The 15,652-nt window shown below is 39.7% G+C and overlaps 1 long non-coding RNA gene across 1 annotated transcript; it reads right to left on the reverse strand.

The window, feature by feature from the left end:
* Positions 1 to 485: 485 nt before the first annotated feature.
* On the reverse strand, positions 486 to 3,510 carry LOC142175409 (uncharacterized). Its single transcript, XR_012704439.1, has 2 exons — positions 2,434 to 3,510; positions 486 to 754 (listed from the first exon to the last, which is right to left on the reverse strand). It is a non-coding gene; the product is annotated as an uncharacterized LOC142175409 (long non-coding RNA).
* Positions 3,511 to 15,652: the final 12,142 nt, after the last annotated feature.

The raw sequence follows: 15,652 nt of genomic DNA on the forward strand, positions 1-15,652 counted from the left end.
GTCTCCTGAAGTACGAGGGCAACAACAGGTGCTTCTGGTACCTGTCCCCAATTGGAGCTACTAGTGGCTCCTCAACTGTTATTCTGATAGGTGCTCTAGTCGCAGCACGTGCCCTTCCTCGACCTCTACCTCGGCCCCGGCCTCTTGCAGCCCTAGCAGTATGTGTGGATGTCTGCTCAGCTAACCTGGTAGCACGTGTCCTCACCATCTGTGAGAGAATGGAGATACAAAGGTTCAAATTCCAAATTCAACAAATTCCGCAAGACAGGAATGAAAGAATTGGAAATTTCGTAACTGTTCTGTATCCTCTCGAAGATAAGTACAGACGTCTCTGTACCGATCTGCAAGACTCTACTAGACTCGTTCGTGACTGACTCATAGAACCTATGAAACTAGAGCTCTGATACCAGCTTATCACGACTCAAAATCCCACCACAGGCGTCGTGATGGCACCTAGTCTCTAAGATTAGGTAAGCCGATTTTAATTTCCTTTTGAAGCCATTTCTTTTTAAAACTAACAGCGGAAATAATTACAATATACAACCTCCCAAGACTGGTAGTACTGAGTCACGAACTCTAACTGAATACATGGAGTGATTACGATGACCGAATATACAAATACTATTTGATTACAAATTAACAGTACAATGGAATGAAAAGACTCCAAGGGACTGCGACGGCCAAGCAGCTCTACCTTGAATCCTTACGATCCCGCTTTAACTCTGCTCAAGTCCGATATCTCCAATACCTGGTTCTGCACAAAAATGTGCAGAAGTGTAGTATGAGTACACCACGGTCGGTACCCAGTAAGTATCAAGACAAATCTCAATGGAGTAGAGACGAGGTACAGTCAAGACGCTCACTAGTCTATTAACCTGTGCAATATAATATACAAAATACTAGGAAACAGATAACAATAAGGGCAGGATAAAACAACCAGTGGTATGCGCAGCAAAACAACAAGAATACTATAAATATCGCTCAATAATTAATAAATACATGTACGCCCAATTAATTCAAGTTTTTCAAATAAATATCCTTCACATATAATTCTTTCATATAATTCGTTTTGAATAAAAATCCTTCCAAATAAATATTTTGAATATAATTCTTTCAATTAAAAAGTCACCATGTGACATCTCATTTCATAATCTTAAAAATATGGGTCTCAACCCATTTCCATATTTTCACTGCACCTCGTGCCCATAATTAAATCATCATATTTCCCCGGCACCTCGTGCCCTCATTTCATATCACAACTGCACGGACAATTCACGTGCCAATTATCATTATCATTTCATCACAGTACCTTGTGCCCACATTTCATATCACAACTGCACGGACAATTCACGTGCCCTCATTATTTACTCACGGCACCTCGTGCCCACATTTCATTTTATAATCCGCATGGCAATGGCCACAGGCTCGCAGTTTCAACATAAATCAGATTGTTATCAATTTACCAACAATAAGACAAATTGCACAAGGTATAAAAATAAACACAAGCAAATCACAACATCGCATGAAAATTATCAACACCACAACCCCACATCATCACATATCGTCCCTGACAATAGCCACCTTTATCACTCCTATTGCCGCTCTTATCGCTCCTATAGCCACTCTTATCGCTCCGCCCAGACAATATCAATAGCCACCCTTATCACTCTTATTGCCACCCTTATAGCTCATATAGCCACCCTTATCGCTCCGCCCAGACAATATTCCAACAAACACAACAACAGTGAAATGTCACCCTTATACCCACATAATATCAACGGTGAAATGCCACCCTTATCTCTCCAAAATAATAACTCACACAACACAACAATTTACACGGAAAATTAACACGGCAACATAATAAAATCAATTCATATCACAATTTGCCCAATGGCCACAACCAAATTTCAAAAATATAACAAAATCAATTAATTTCACAACAAATAGCCCAAGGCTCCACACAATGTATACAACACCCAAAAACAATCAATATAGATAGAAATTACTCGGTATAAAGAAAAACCTTCATTAATATAAATTTAGATAATTATATTAACACTTCTTCTTAAGCTCGCTTAAATTAATTATTTGTATAAGAAAATTCATATTGAAATTTAATTCCAAGAAATATTAAACCAACAATACTCACAAAATTTCATAAATATTTTAAGTAACAATCATATCAAATTATCATATAAAAATAAATTCAACAATAAGGATTTAGGCATGGCAGACAGATGATTTAATAATTTTCCATAATTTTCCTATTTACTATACAATAATGTCTAAGACTTTAATTTAATGAATTTGCACGTATAAGTCCGAGTACGTACTCGTCACTTCACGTACACGGTTTTTCACATATCAGAAATGGCACATAAGACTCAATGACTAAGGGGTAATTCCCCAATCGAGGTTAACCAAGACACTTACCTTTTTAAAGTTATGCCGATATTCCAAACGCCTTCTTGCTTGAATTAGCTTCCGGAACGCTCAAATCTTTGTTATATTTGGGTGGATGTTAAATTGGTGTCCTCTACTAAATTCTGGAACTTCATCTGTTGAAGGTTGGCCATCTATGATTTCAAAACCAGCATGTTTGGCTATTTCAATAATACCCGAGAGATTTTCCTCAGAAATAAAAGATAGAATAACTATCTTCTTCACAAGCTTCTCTTCCTCATCTGCTATCCGAGCCAAACAGCTCATCTCTTTTTTTGTTGTGACCTGATGGTAAGGGAAGCAATTGAGCTCCTTTTCAGATAGATAGCAGCAGAAGGTGGAATCAGCTGTGAGTTGTTGATTTGCGAGCAGCTGCAACGAACAAAAGGGTTCTTTTTGTTCTGTGCAAGAGCTACTTCAATAGCTGAAAGTTTTCTTCAATACACAAGGCGTAAGGAACCTCCAGATCTCTGTGTGGAATGAACCGTGACAAGAGATGATGGATGTAACTTCGAACGGAAAATTCTCCGGCAACCTCGACCGGAACCGACCACCGGAGGCGAACTCGAGCTCAATCGGAATTTGTGTATTCACGTGTTTTGGGCAGATTTTCGGAACTGTTTTGCTGGTGATTGGGGTGGTATTTTCAGCTTGTTTTCGTGGCTATTTTGGGTGTATTGAAGCTGGAGTTTGGGGTGCTTTTGGTGCTGGAGTTTGGAGCTATTTTAAGGGGGGAAATTACTGGAATTTAGGCTTGGTTCTACTGTGTTTTTGGAGGAAAAAGAGGTTGGTTTTTGGTGATGGATCTACTATGTTTTCATGGTGAGAATGAGAGGGGAAGAAGATAAGTTTTCTCTGCTTTTGGTGGTGTGAAGATGATGGTGACTTGACGAGGAAGAAGAGGAGTGCGATTATTTTTCTTAGGAGTTTCTACTGTTTCTGATTCCTCTCTCGCTCCCTCTATCTCGTTCCCCTCTATATCTCTCGTGCTTTCTCTATCTTCTCCTTTTTAGACCCCCTCCCCCAGCTCTTTTCGTTTCTCTATCTATCCACACACTATTTCTATTTGTTTCCCCACCCCTGCTTTCCCCGTTTATATAGTGCACCCTCTGAACTCCCCTACGCAGCCCGCAAAATTCTAATCGCGGCCGCGCCCCAGGTCCTGCTGTCGCGAAAAAATGATTCGGCCGGGAAATTCTTGGGGCAACACTGCCAGGCTTTAATAATTTTGCCATAACTTTCTCTACAGATGTCCAAATGATAACTTATTTACCTTTATGGAAACTAGACACGAAGGGCTATAATTTTCATTTTTGAATCATCTCAACTTTCTTCGTAGATCAAAAGATATAGTCTTCCGAAGTCGGACCAGTGGGTGTGCAAAACTTCCTGGAGCGCCTCCGCGACCAAATTTACGTGGTCTGCGCCCCCTCCTCCGCCCTCAGCTAAATTTTTCCGCCCTCAACGGAATTTTTTGCTGCCGTCCGCGAAAAATTAAGCACCAGAACCATGCCTCAGTTCCGGTAATGCCCGGACTCGCTCAAAACTCACCAGAAATACACCCGAGGCCTCCGGAACCTCAACCAAATGTACCAACACGTTCCATAATACAATATGAACTTAGTGGAGGCTTCAAATCTCATCAAACAACATCAAAATTATGAGTCGCGCCTCGAATCGAGTTTTGATTTTTTGAATCTCCCAACTTCTATGTTTTGCGCCGAAACATATCAAATCAATCAGGAATGACTTCAAATTTTGCACACAAGTCATAATTGGCTTAATGGAGTTATTCCCATATCCAGAATCGAAATACGACATCTTTATCAAAAATTCACCCTTTGGTAGGATTTGATTTTCCAAAAATCTTTTATTTTTTTTAACTTTCGCCAAAATGCGTTGAATTGTTCTACGGACTTCCAAATCCAAATGCGAACATACGCCTAAGTCCGAAATCATCATACGAAACTATTGACATCATCAAAATTCCATTCCGGGGTCATTTTCTCAAAAGTCAACTCTCCGGTCAACTCTTTTCATTTAAGCTTATAAATAAGAATTGCTCTTTAAATAAAATTCTGAATCTTCAGTAAATCAAACTCGACCACATCCGCGGGTCATAATATATATTACAAAGTTGTTCGAGACCTCAACTCACTGAACGGGACATTAATTCTTAAAACGACAAGTCGGGTCGTTGTACTAGGTGACAGGCGTGTCGGCATACACCGTGTGAATTATGACTTGGTTGATTCTGTGGTACTGTATATAGATCTAATCTTGTTTATATGCATGAAATTTCTACGTGCTAGATTAATTAAGCTATGATCCATTTTAGAAACCATATTTAGGCTATATGCTTATTTTGTTGGGACCAACTGAGGTCATTTATGTTGTTGAGTTATTTGCTTAAATTGCAATTACACAGTCATATTCTTTCATTTTCATATCATATCTCACTATCCGTTATCACTTGTTGTGACATCATGTTATCATTGTTAGGTTGATTGGCATGAGATTTGTGAGGCCGAGAGACTGGAGAGGATGATGACTGAGTGAGGTCGAGGGCCTAATTGTGAGTGATAATTATGGGATCGGACTGTACGCCGCAGTATGCTTTATTGATTCATGCCATGATTGGCTTATATAAGCCTTTTGGCAGGTTCCGCCCCTCCACAGTCTGACATATCAACAGTGAGCGCAGGTACCTACTGAGTGCGAGTGCGAGTGCCGAGAGCAAGTTCCGAGTGATTGGGAGGACTGAGTGATTGGGAGGGACTGAGTGACTGGGAGGACCGAGTGACTGGGAGGACAGAGTGATTGAGCATGCTGAGTGAGGTTGACTTCTCCGAGAGCATGAGCACATGTGTTTATCACTGTGGTGCATTACACTTGACATGCATACTTGGCATATAGGCATAGAGATGCATTTCCTCATGTTGTACGGTTTTGTGACATTCATGACTTCACATGCACATTGATATGTAGGCATAAATATGTACTTTCCTTATTCCATCTGATATTGAAATATCTTTTCTGTTGTTGAAGGTTTTCGAGAAAAATCACAGTTTTTTGGTATACTCACATTTTGGTGATTTCGGTGAAAGATTTGGATTTTTACTGTTATATCTGAGAAGCATGCCTATTTTTCGTAACTGTGAACGAGCTGAGCGTCATATCTTTGAGTATTATTTGTACGGTTTTCTTTATTTAGTTACGAGTTGTTCTTGGCTGTTGGTGTTGGACTCTGACCGTTGTCCAAGCTCGTCACTGCTTTCAACCTAAGGTAAGGTTTGTTACTAATTAAATACATGGGGTCAGTTGTACTCATACTACACTTCTGCACCTTGCGTGCAGATGTTTGATGCCGATGTTGCTGTGTATGGCGGGAGCTGGCATTGAAGATGTACCTGTGCTCCAGTTGTAGCTGCCTCTTGTTCATGGTAGCTTAGATTTATAGAAATCTGTTTATGTACATTTCAAACTGATGATGTATTTGTTTCATAACAGTTTTGTGATCTCTAAGTCTTAGAAATTTATGATTTGTACTACCAGTCCTTGGGGAGTTGTATAAAATTCAGTTATTTCAATTTTGACTTATCGTTATCATTATATAGTGGTATATTGTTAATTGGTTTACCTAGCGGGTTGGGTTAGGTGCCATCGCGACTAGTTGAATTTTGAGTCGTGACAGTATCGGTCTAGCCCGGCGTCGTCACAAGCTCAATATCATAATTCGCCTGGTGTGGTCACAGTCTCAATATTAAAATGAAAGTAGATAATACAAGAATACATGGACATTATCAATAGATGTCATGTTTCTTACTCCTGAACCGGTGTAAACGACATGCTACGGTGTATGCTTGTTAGAGTGTACTATATAGTCCAAGTCAACAAGTAATATCAAAGACATCGAGTAGCTCATTGAAAGCAATACAACAAGTCATGTAAGGCACATGACATACACAGGAAAAATCATACCATCACACGAATATCATCAGCATAACGCCCCCAGGCCATCACATACCATCCTTAACATAGCCACCCTTATATCTTTGAATGGATAACATCATAATAGCCATCCTTATCATTCCGCCCGGACATCTAACATAATAGCCACCCGTATCACTCCGTCCTGACAATATCATTAGCCACCCGTATCACTCCGCACAATCATCAACAATGAGATGCCACCCTTATGCTTCGCATAACGAAAACTGTGAGATGCCACCCATATGCTCCGCATAACAACAGTCAATCCACACAACAAATTCACATGTGCTAATATAACAACAACACAACATATCAACTTGTACCACAAGTGCCCATAGGCCACAACCTCTTAATAACAACAATACCAATATCACTACAACACATGCCCACCGCTCAAACACGATGTGTACAAAATCTCAATAACAACGAAATGAACGGGGAAAGTAACTCAACAATAAACAACAACTTCAACTAAAATAGGTTAATGACTTTCAATAAATTCAACTTTGATTAATTGCTTAAGAATAATCTCCATAATGAAGGTATTCCTATAAAATGGCAAACTCCGGATTCTAGTGCATGAAATAAGCTAACAATGAAAGAGATGGCATGAACTAGCAACTACGTCTAAATGCATGAGAATAACCCGACAACAAAAGGATATTATATAACAACAATTTCAATAAAGAATAACTCAACAATAAAGGAAGTCACATAATGATAAAAGAGGTAACAACTTCAAATAAAGCATATCAGAGTAAATTTGACAAGTAAAAGATATGACATGTGCTAACAACTTCAAATAAAGCATGTGAGAGCAAACTTGACAAATAAAAGATATAACATGTGCTAACAACTTCAAATAAATACATGAAAGAAACCTAAGAGTCTAAACCGGTCAATATCCACATATAAGTTCGAGTACGCACTTATCACCTCGCGTACACGTTTTTCACATAATTCAAATAATATAATAAATCCCAAATCCTAAGGGGTAGTTTCTCCCACACAAAGTTAGGAAAGATACTTACCTCAAAGAAGCTAAATTAATACTCTAAAATGACCTTCTCGTGTGAAACAACCTCTGAACGGCTCGAATCTAGATAAAATAACTTAATATCATAAATACAAATCATAGAAAACAATTCCGAACAATAAAGATTTGATCTTTAATGAAAATTAAAAAGTCAAACTTGGGCCCGCACGCTGAAACCTGACAAAACATACAAAATTTAAAATATGAGTCCAACCATACCAAAATTATCCAATTCTGACATCAAATCGACCTTCAAATCACATTTTATATTTTAGAAAGTTTTTACAAAAGTTCCCAATTTCTCCGGTTCAAATCACTAATTTAATGATAAAAACAAATATGGAATCATGAAATATAATCAAATCCGGGTCAAGAATACTTACCCCAATCCAAATCATGAAAATCCCCTCCAAAATCGCCTGAAACCGAGCTCTCTAACCCAAAAAGTAAAAAAATAACAAAAGCCCACGAAATAGAATACTAAATAATCACTAGTCAAGTATACACTCCGCGAACGTGGAAAACCATTCACGTTTGAGATGCACAATTTCCACAGCCCAAAATTAACACTACGCGTTCGCGTCAAAAGACCCGTGAATGCAATGACCAAAAATTCTAGAACTATGTGAACGCAGAAGCATAAACGCGACCGGGAAGAGTAAAACCAGCGACTGCCAAGTCCAGCCCAAAATAATGTGAACGCAAAGAACCTGGTGCGAACATGAAGAAGACCAGCCCAGACCCTACGCGAACGCGATCTATGTAAAGAAAACGTAATCAATAAAATCACCCAGCTCCAAAAAATAACTATGCAACCGCGCCCTCGTTTTCGCGATCGCGAATAACAACAGGGACATCAACAAACAACAGAAACCAGCAACTGCCAACCAATCCGAAATGATCCGGAACCACCCAAAAAATCACTCGAGCCCCTCGGCACCCCATCCGAACCTACCAACAAGTCCCATAAAATAAAACGGACCTACTCGAGGCCTCAAATCACATCAAACCACACCAAAATTACGAATCGCACCTCAATTCAAGCCTAATGAGCTAATGAACCTTCAACTTCTACAACTGGCGCCGAATCATATCAAATCAACTTGGAATAGCCTCAAATTTTGCATGCAAGCCCCAAATGACACAACAGAGCTATAACAACTCATGGAATTACAATCCGAGCCCGATATCAACATAGTCAATTCCTGGTCAAATCTCTCAACCTTCCAAACCTTTAACTTTCCCAAAAAAGCATCATATCAACATACGGACCTCAAAATCAAAATCCGGACATATGCCTAAGTCCAAAATCATACGGAGCTATTGAAATCATCAAAACATTATTTCAAAGTCGTCTTTACAAAAGTTAAACTCCATTCAAATCTTACCACTTAAGCTTCTAAAGCAAGAATCGTTCTTCCAAATAAATCCCGAATCATCCGAAAATCAAACCCGGCCACACACGCAAGTCATAATACACAATACAAAGCTACTCGAGACCTTAAGCCACCAAATGGGATGCTAATTCTCAAAATGACCGCTTGATTCATTACATTCTCCCTCTCTTAAACAAACGTTCATCCTCGAACGTGCCAAGAACCGTTCCGAAGCCATGAAATCACTGAATGAACTTACCATACATATACTCGCGGGTGATCCCACATCATCCCAATCCATATAAGCCCAACAACACCATCTCAACTGAAGATTATTCCTTCCACCCACACCGATAATCCTTAGAACCAAAATTTTCACCATCCGATCATTTCCCAAAGACCCCATTCCTATATAAACACACTGCATCAACCTCAACCAGCTGCCACAGCTCATGCATACACCCATAAGGTATAACCACCGGACATAATACATCGCCCATATTCCCATAACAACATCTCTGACTATAATAGCTGCCCATAATCAAATCCAGCACCAGCAAATAACCTCATATCAGCTAAAACCTTGTCCCAAACCTTGACAACGCTGACAGCGATGCAAGAAATATGAAGATTTCTTAACCACTCACCCAAATCAACAAGTCACACCCAACGCTACATGGGCACATACCTCGCAAGCTAAACCTAATAAGCACAACGCGAATATGACTGAATATGCAAAGAGAAACACATGAGAGAACTGTAAAACAAGTCCGACAGGTACAACTCCCTATCAGTCCCATACTACAAATCCATTCCACAAGGGAGACTCAAAACATATGAACTAATCATAAGGATCTCATCCTAATATAACTCCACCATGGCATGTATCCCGATCCAAACATATCAGTCCATACGGAAATACGAGGATCCCAGTCTCAGCTCTGAATCACAAGTAGAATACACATCACACCCACAAAAATCTTTCACTAACTCAACTTCGACACATAACAGACTTTCCATACCATTAGAAGACCTAAATCACGAATCATAACCAAGCCAGAAATAACATCAAAAGTTACCGTAATGAGTAACAAAAAGTTCATTCTAGTCTCATAGCTCTCAATAGTGAACAAACCTAAATGGTAAACACGAGCTACCACTATAGAATCTCTCAACAGATGTAAAAACATAAGTAGAGTACAAGAATCACGAAACTCACCCACATATGAAACAAGATAGGAGGACTCACTCCGATAAATAGGACCGAATTAAAATAAGGATGATGCTCCTCTATAACAATCAAAACCATACATGTAACGACACCATCTGGTGTAGCGGCCTCAGCCATACCACAGAAAGCATATCAACAGGTCGGGCCTCCCCCTCTAGGGTGCCCTCTACCCGCCTGTCCTCCACCCCTAGCTGGATGTACAGGTGTAGTAGAAACTAGAATGGAGCCCAAATCCTGAGTGCCTAATGAAATCCACCTATCTTGAGTCTGGGAAAATCTCTCATGATGTGCCTAGTATCTCCACACTCATAACAACCGCTCTGCGTGCGTGGTTGCTGGTATTGAGTCTGTGCCGGATAACTGGAATAACCTTTATAAGAACCCCGTGTAAGTGGTGCACTAAAAAATGATTTACCTATATGAGTACCCTGAGGTCCCTGACTAACTGGAGCACCACGAGTAGTCTGAAGTGCGGACTGGACTGGCCGATTGCCCAAAATTTAATACTGCTCGGATAACAAACTGACAATACAATAAAAATGGAAAGGACTCCAAGGGACTGCGACGACCAAGTAGCTCTACCTTGAATCCTCACGATGCATAAACTAACTCTGCCCAAGTCCGATATCTCCAACACCTGGATCTACGCAAATATATGCAAAAGTGTAGTATGAGTACACCACGGTCGGTACCCAGTAAGTATCAAGACTAACCTCGATGGAGTAGTAACGAGGTCCAAGTCAAGACACCTACTAGTCATAATAACCTGTGCAGTAAAAATGCATAAAGCTAATAATTAAAATAAGCAGAAAATGATAATAAGGAATAAACATGTGATATAATCGTAAAGTAGTACGAACACAGTTAAGTACCAGTGAAACCAATTAAGGAAAACTAATGATAACATAATACTCAAACCGTTCTAACACAAGTTTCAAAATAGAATTACTTCGAGATACCTCATCTCATAAGCACAAGTCTCGAGTCCCAAATCACAAATCATATGCTCATGGCACCTCGTGCCCACATTATCAATCACGATCGCATGGACAACTCACGTGTTAATATTGCAATCCGCCCGGCATGGTCACATGCTCAATGTCACAATCCGTCTGGCAGAGTCACAGGCTCAATATCACAATACACCCGGCGTGGTCTTTGGCTCAATATCACAATCCGCCCAGTGTGGTCACAAGCTCAATATCACAATTAGCCCGGCATGGTCACATGCTTAGTATTATAATGAAAGCAGATAATACAATAATACATGGACATGATCAATAGATGTCAAGTTTCTTACTCCTGAACCGGTGTAAATGACATGCTATGGTGTATGCTTGTGAGAGTGTACTGTATAGTCCAAGTCAACAAGTAATATCAAAGACACCGACTTGCTCATTGAAAGAAACACAACAAGTCACGTAAGGTGCATGACATACACATGAAAAATCACACCATCACACAAATATCAACAACATAACGCCCCCAGACCATCACATATCATCCCTGACATATCCACCCTTATCTCTGCGTATTGATAACATCATAATAGTCACCCTTATCGCTCCACCAAGATATTTAACATAATAGCCACCTCTATCACTCTGATAGCCACTTGTATCACTCTGATAGCCACCCGTATCACTCCGCCTGACAATATCATTAGCCACTCGTATCACTCCACACAATCATCAATAGTGAGATGCCACCCTTATGCTTCGTATAACAACAACAATGAGATGCCACCATTATGCTCCGCATAACAACCGTCAATCTACACAACAAATTCACATATGCTAACTTCACAATAACACGACATATCAACTTGTACCACAAGTGCCCATAGGCCACAACCTCTTAACAATAACAATACAAATATCACTGCAACACATAGCCCATAGATCAAACATGATGTGTACAAAATCTCAATAACAACAAAATAAACGGGGAAAGTAACTCAACAATGAACACCACCTCATTAAACAACAACTTCAAGTAAAAAAGGTTAATGTCTTTCAATAACTTCAAATAAAGCATATAAGAGTAAACTTGACAAGTAAAAGATATGACACGTGCTAACAACTTCAAATAAAGCACGTGAGAGAATAATTGACAAACAAAAGATATAACACGTGCTAACAATTTCAAATAAATACATGAAAAAAGCCTAAGAGTCTTAACCGCTCAATATCCACATATAAGTCCAAGTATGCACAAGTCACCTTGTGTACACACCTTTCACATAATTCAAATAATATAAAAAAATCCCAAATCCTAAGGGGTAGTTTCTCCCACACAAAGTTAGTCAAGATACTTACCTCAAAGAAGCTAAATCAATAATTTAAAATGACTTTCTCGTGTGAAACAACCTCCGGACGGCTTGAATCTAGCCAAAATAACTTAATACCATAAATAAAAGCCATAGGAAACAATTTCGGATAATAAAGCTTCGATTTTTAATAAAAACTAAAAGGTCAATCCAAAAAAGAACCTCGGGCCCGCACTCTGAAACCCGACAAAACTTACAAAATCCATACACCCATTCCGATACGAGTCCAACCATACCAAAATTATCCAATTCTGACATCAAATCGGCATTCAAATCATCATTTTATATTTTAGAAAGTTTTTACAAAAAACCCCAATTTCTCCAATCCAAATCACTAATTTAATGGTCAAAACAAAGATGAAATCATGAAATATAATCAAATCCGGGTCAATAACACTTACCCCAATCCAAAGAATGAAAATCCCTTCCAAAATCGCCCAAAACTGAGCTCTCTAACCCAAAAAGTGATAAAATAACAAGAGACCTCAAAATAGAGTACTATATAATCACTGGTCAGGGATACTCTTCGCGAACACGGAAAACTACTCGTGTTCGTGATGCACAGTTTCCCCTGCCCAAAAATAACACTACGCCGCGAAGAGGAAAATCAACAACTGCAAAGTCCAGCCCAAAATAACGCGAATGCGAAGAAGCTGGTGCGGATGCGAAAAAACCCAGCCTAGATCATACGCGAACGTACGCGATGAATAAAATCACTCTGATCCAAAAAATAACTACACGATCGATTCCACATTTTCGCGATCGTGAAGAACAACAGGGACGTCAGCAAACAACAGAAACCAACAACTCCCAACCAATTCGAAATGATCTGAAACCACACTGAAACCCACCCGAGCCCCTCTGGACCCCGTCCGAATATACCAAGTCCCATACCAAAACGCGGACCTACTCGAGGACTCAAATCACATCAAACAATATAAAAACTATGAATCACACCTCAATTCAAGACTAATAAACTAATGAACCTTCAACTTCTATAACTCGCGCCGAATCATATCAAATTAACTCGGAATGACCTCAAATTTTGCATGCAAGTCCCAAGTGACACAACGGAGCTATACCAACTCCCATAATTACAATCCAAACCCGATATCAAAAAATTTAACTCCCGGTCAAACCTTAACCTTCCAAACATTCAACTTTTTAACTTTCGCCAAAAAGCATCATATCAACCTACGGAATTTCAAATCCAAATACGGACATACGCCAAGTCCAAAATCACCATAAAGAGCTAGTGAAATCATCAAAATACTATTCTGGAGTTGTCTTCACAAAAGTCAAACTCCGGTCAACTCTTACCACTTAAGCGTCTAAAACAAGAATCATTCTTGCAAATCAATCTCGAATCATCCAAAAATTGAACTCGACCAAACACACAAGTTATAATATACAATACAAAGCTACTCGAGACCTTAAGCCACTGAACATGACGCTAATTCTCAAAACTACCGGTCGGGTCGTTACAATTAGTTATCTTTGTTTTCTACGAGACAATTATAGTATTTTATGATTTCGTAATTACTATTATGTTGACAATCATGTTATGCATAATTATCTATTTTGTGGTTATTTGTTATGCTTCATATCTAACTACTTTTATATACTTTATTATTTGACCACTAGTAAGTATCGACGTCCATTCATCGCCCCCACTTCTTTGAGGTTAGACTTGTTTACGTACTCATACTACACTTCTGCACTAATTGTATAGATACTGAGACAGGTATATCAGGTGGTCCTCAGGTGCGTAGTCACATCAACTGGAGACTTAGTAGTGAGCTGGTTTCCATGCTTCGACCCGCAACACTCAATGTCTCATTCCCCTTATGTTTATTTTATTCTATCTATTTCCATTTTAGACAATAATTGTAGTGGTTTGGTATATTCTACTAGATGCTCATGCATTGTGACACCAGGTTTTGAGAATTTCTAGTAGATGTTCATGGTTGTACCTGATATTTATATCATTACGCTTTATGTTTTATTCATATCTCGTGATTTAGTAAGGATGAGAGTATTTAATCATGATTTTTAAACCTATATCCGCTCTATTATCGTAATTCTTAATTTTAAAAAGTGTCATGAACGATTGTTATGTTGATGATTTACCATTGGCTTGCCTAACAACAATATTGGATGCCATCACGAACTATGATAGAAATTGGGTCATGAAAGCTTAGTATCATAGCACTAGGTTAACATAAATTTCACTAGTCATGAGCAGACCTAGTAGAGTATTACGGATCAGTGTAAACTTGTTTGTACTTTTATTCGAGAGGCTATAGGGTGTTAGGAAACTTCTATTTCTACATTCCTATGGTATTATTTGTGTAGTTCTATGTATATATCGTTTTCTTATTCTCTCATAGATGGTGAGAACGTGCGCGATGACATCATCCGACGGCAAAGGGCCTTCTCCCCCGATCGTCAGAGATAGAGGCAGAGGCAGAGGGAGGGCCAGAGCTCCTACTGGGGGATGAGGGCATCCTAGAGTTGACCCATTAACACCAATAGTGGATCTGGAGGAGGATCCTATTATGGAGGAGCAGAATGAGATACATATATCGAGCAGGCTCCGGTAGAGTTCATGACAGCGCTGGGCTTCCAGGAGGTGATGGGTCGTATGTTACGGTTCACAGACTCTATAACTCAGGACAGATTATTTCTAGCGGACCCGGCCGTATCTCAGGCTGGAGGGGGAGCTTAGACCCCTAACGCTCATGCGCCAGGGCACGCTGCTACCATTTATAAGACCCCATGGGTACTACATGCAGGCAGAGTTCAGCTGATTCCAATAGCTAGGATAGAGACCAAACCGACCATGGCCCTTGAGGAGCAGAAGCGGATGGACAAATTTACTAGGCTTCATCCGCCCCACTATAGTGGTGAGAAGTTAGAGGATCCACAAAATTTTCATTGGCCGTTGCAGTGAGAGGCTGTATAATTTGGGACAAATTGAGTCTAGCAACATAAACTTCACCACATTTCAGCTAGAGGAGAAGGCCTGTAGATGGTGGTAGTCTTATCTCGTACGTAGGCCAGCAAGTTCACCTCCCTTGACTTGGGATCAGTTCATGTACATCTTCCTAGAGAAGTATATTCCATATTCGCAGATGAAGGAGTTACGGGGTCAGTCGAGCAGCTCCAGCAGGGTCAGATGTCCGTGACCGACTATGAGGCAAGATTAACTGAGTTGTCTCATCATGCAGCTATCATATTTCCCA

This window comes from Nicotiana tabacum, chromosome 21 (genome assembly GCF_000715075.1).
Source record: "Nicotiana tabacum cultivar K326 chromosome 21, ASM71507v2, whole genome shotgun sequence".
Classification (NCBI taxonomy): domain Eukaryota; kingdom Viridiplantae; phylum Streptophyta; class Magnoliopsida; order Solanales; family Solanaceae; genus Nicotiana; species Nicotiana tabacum.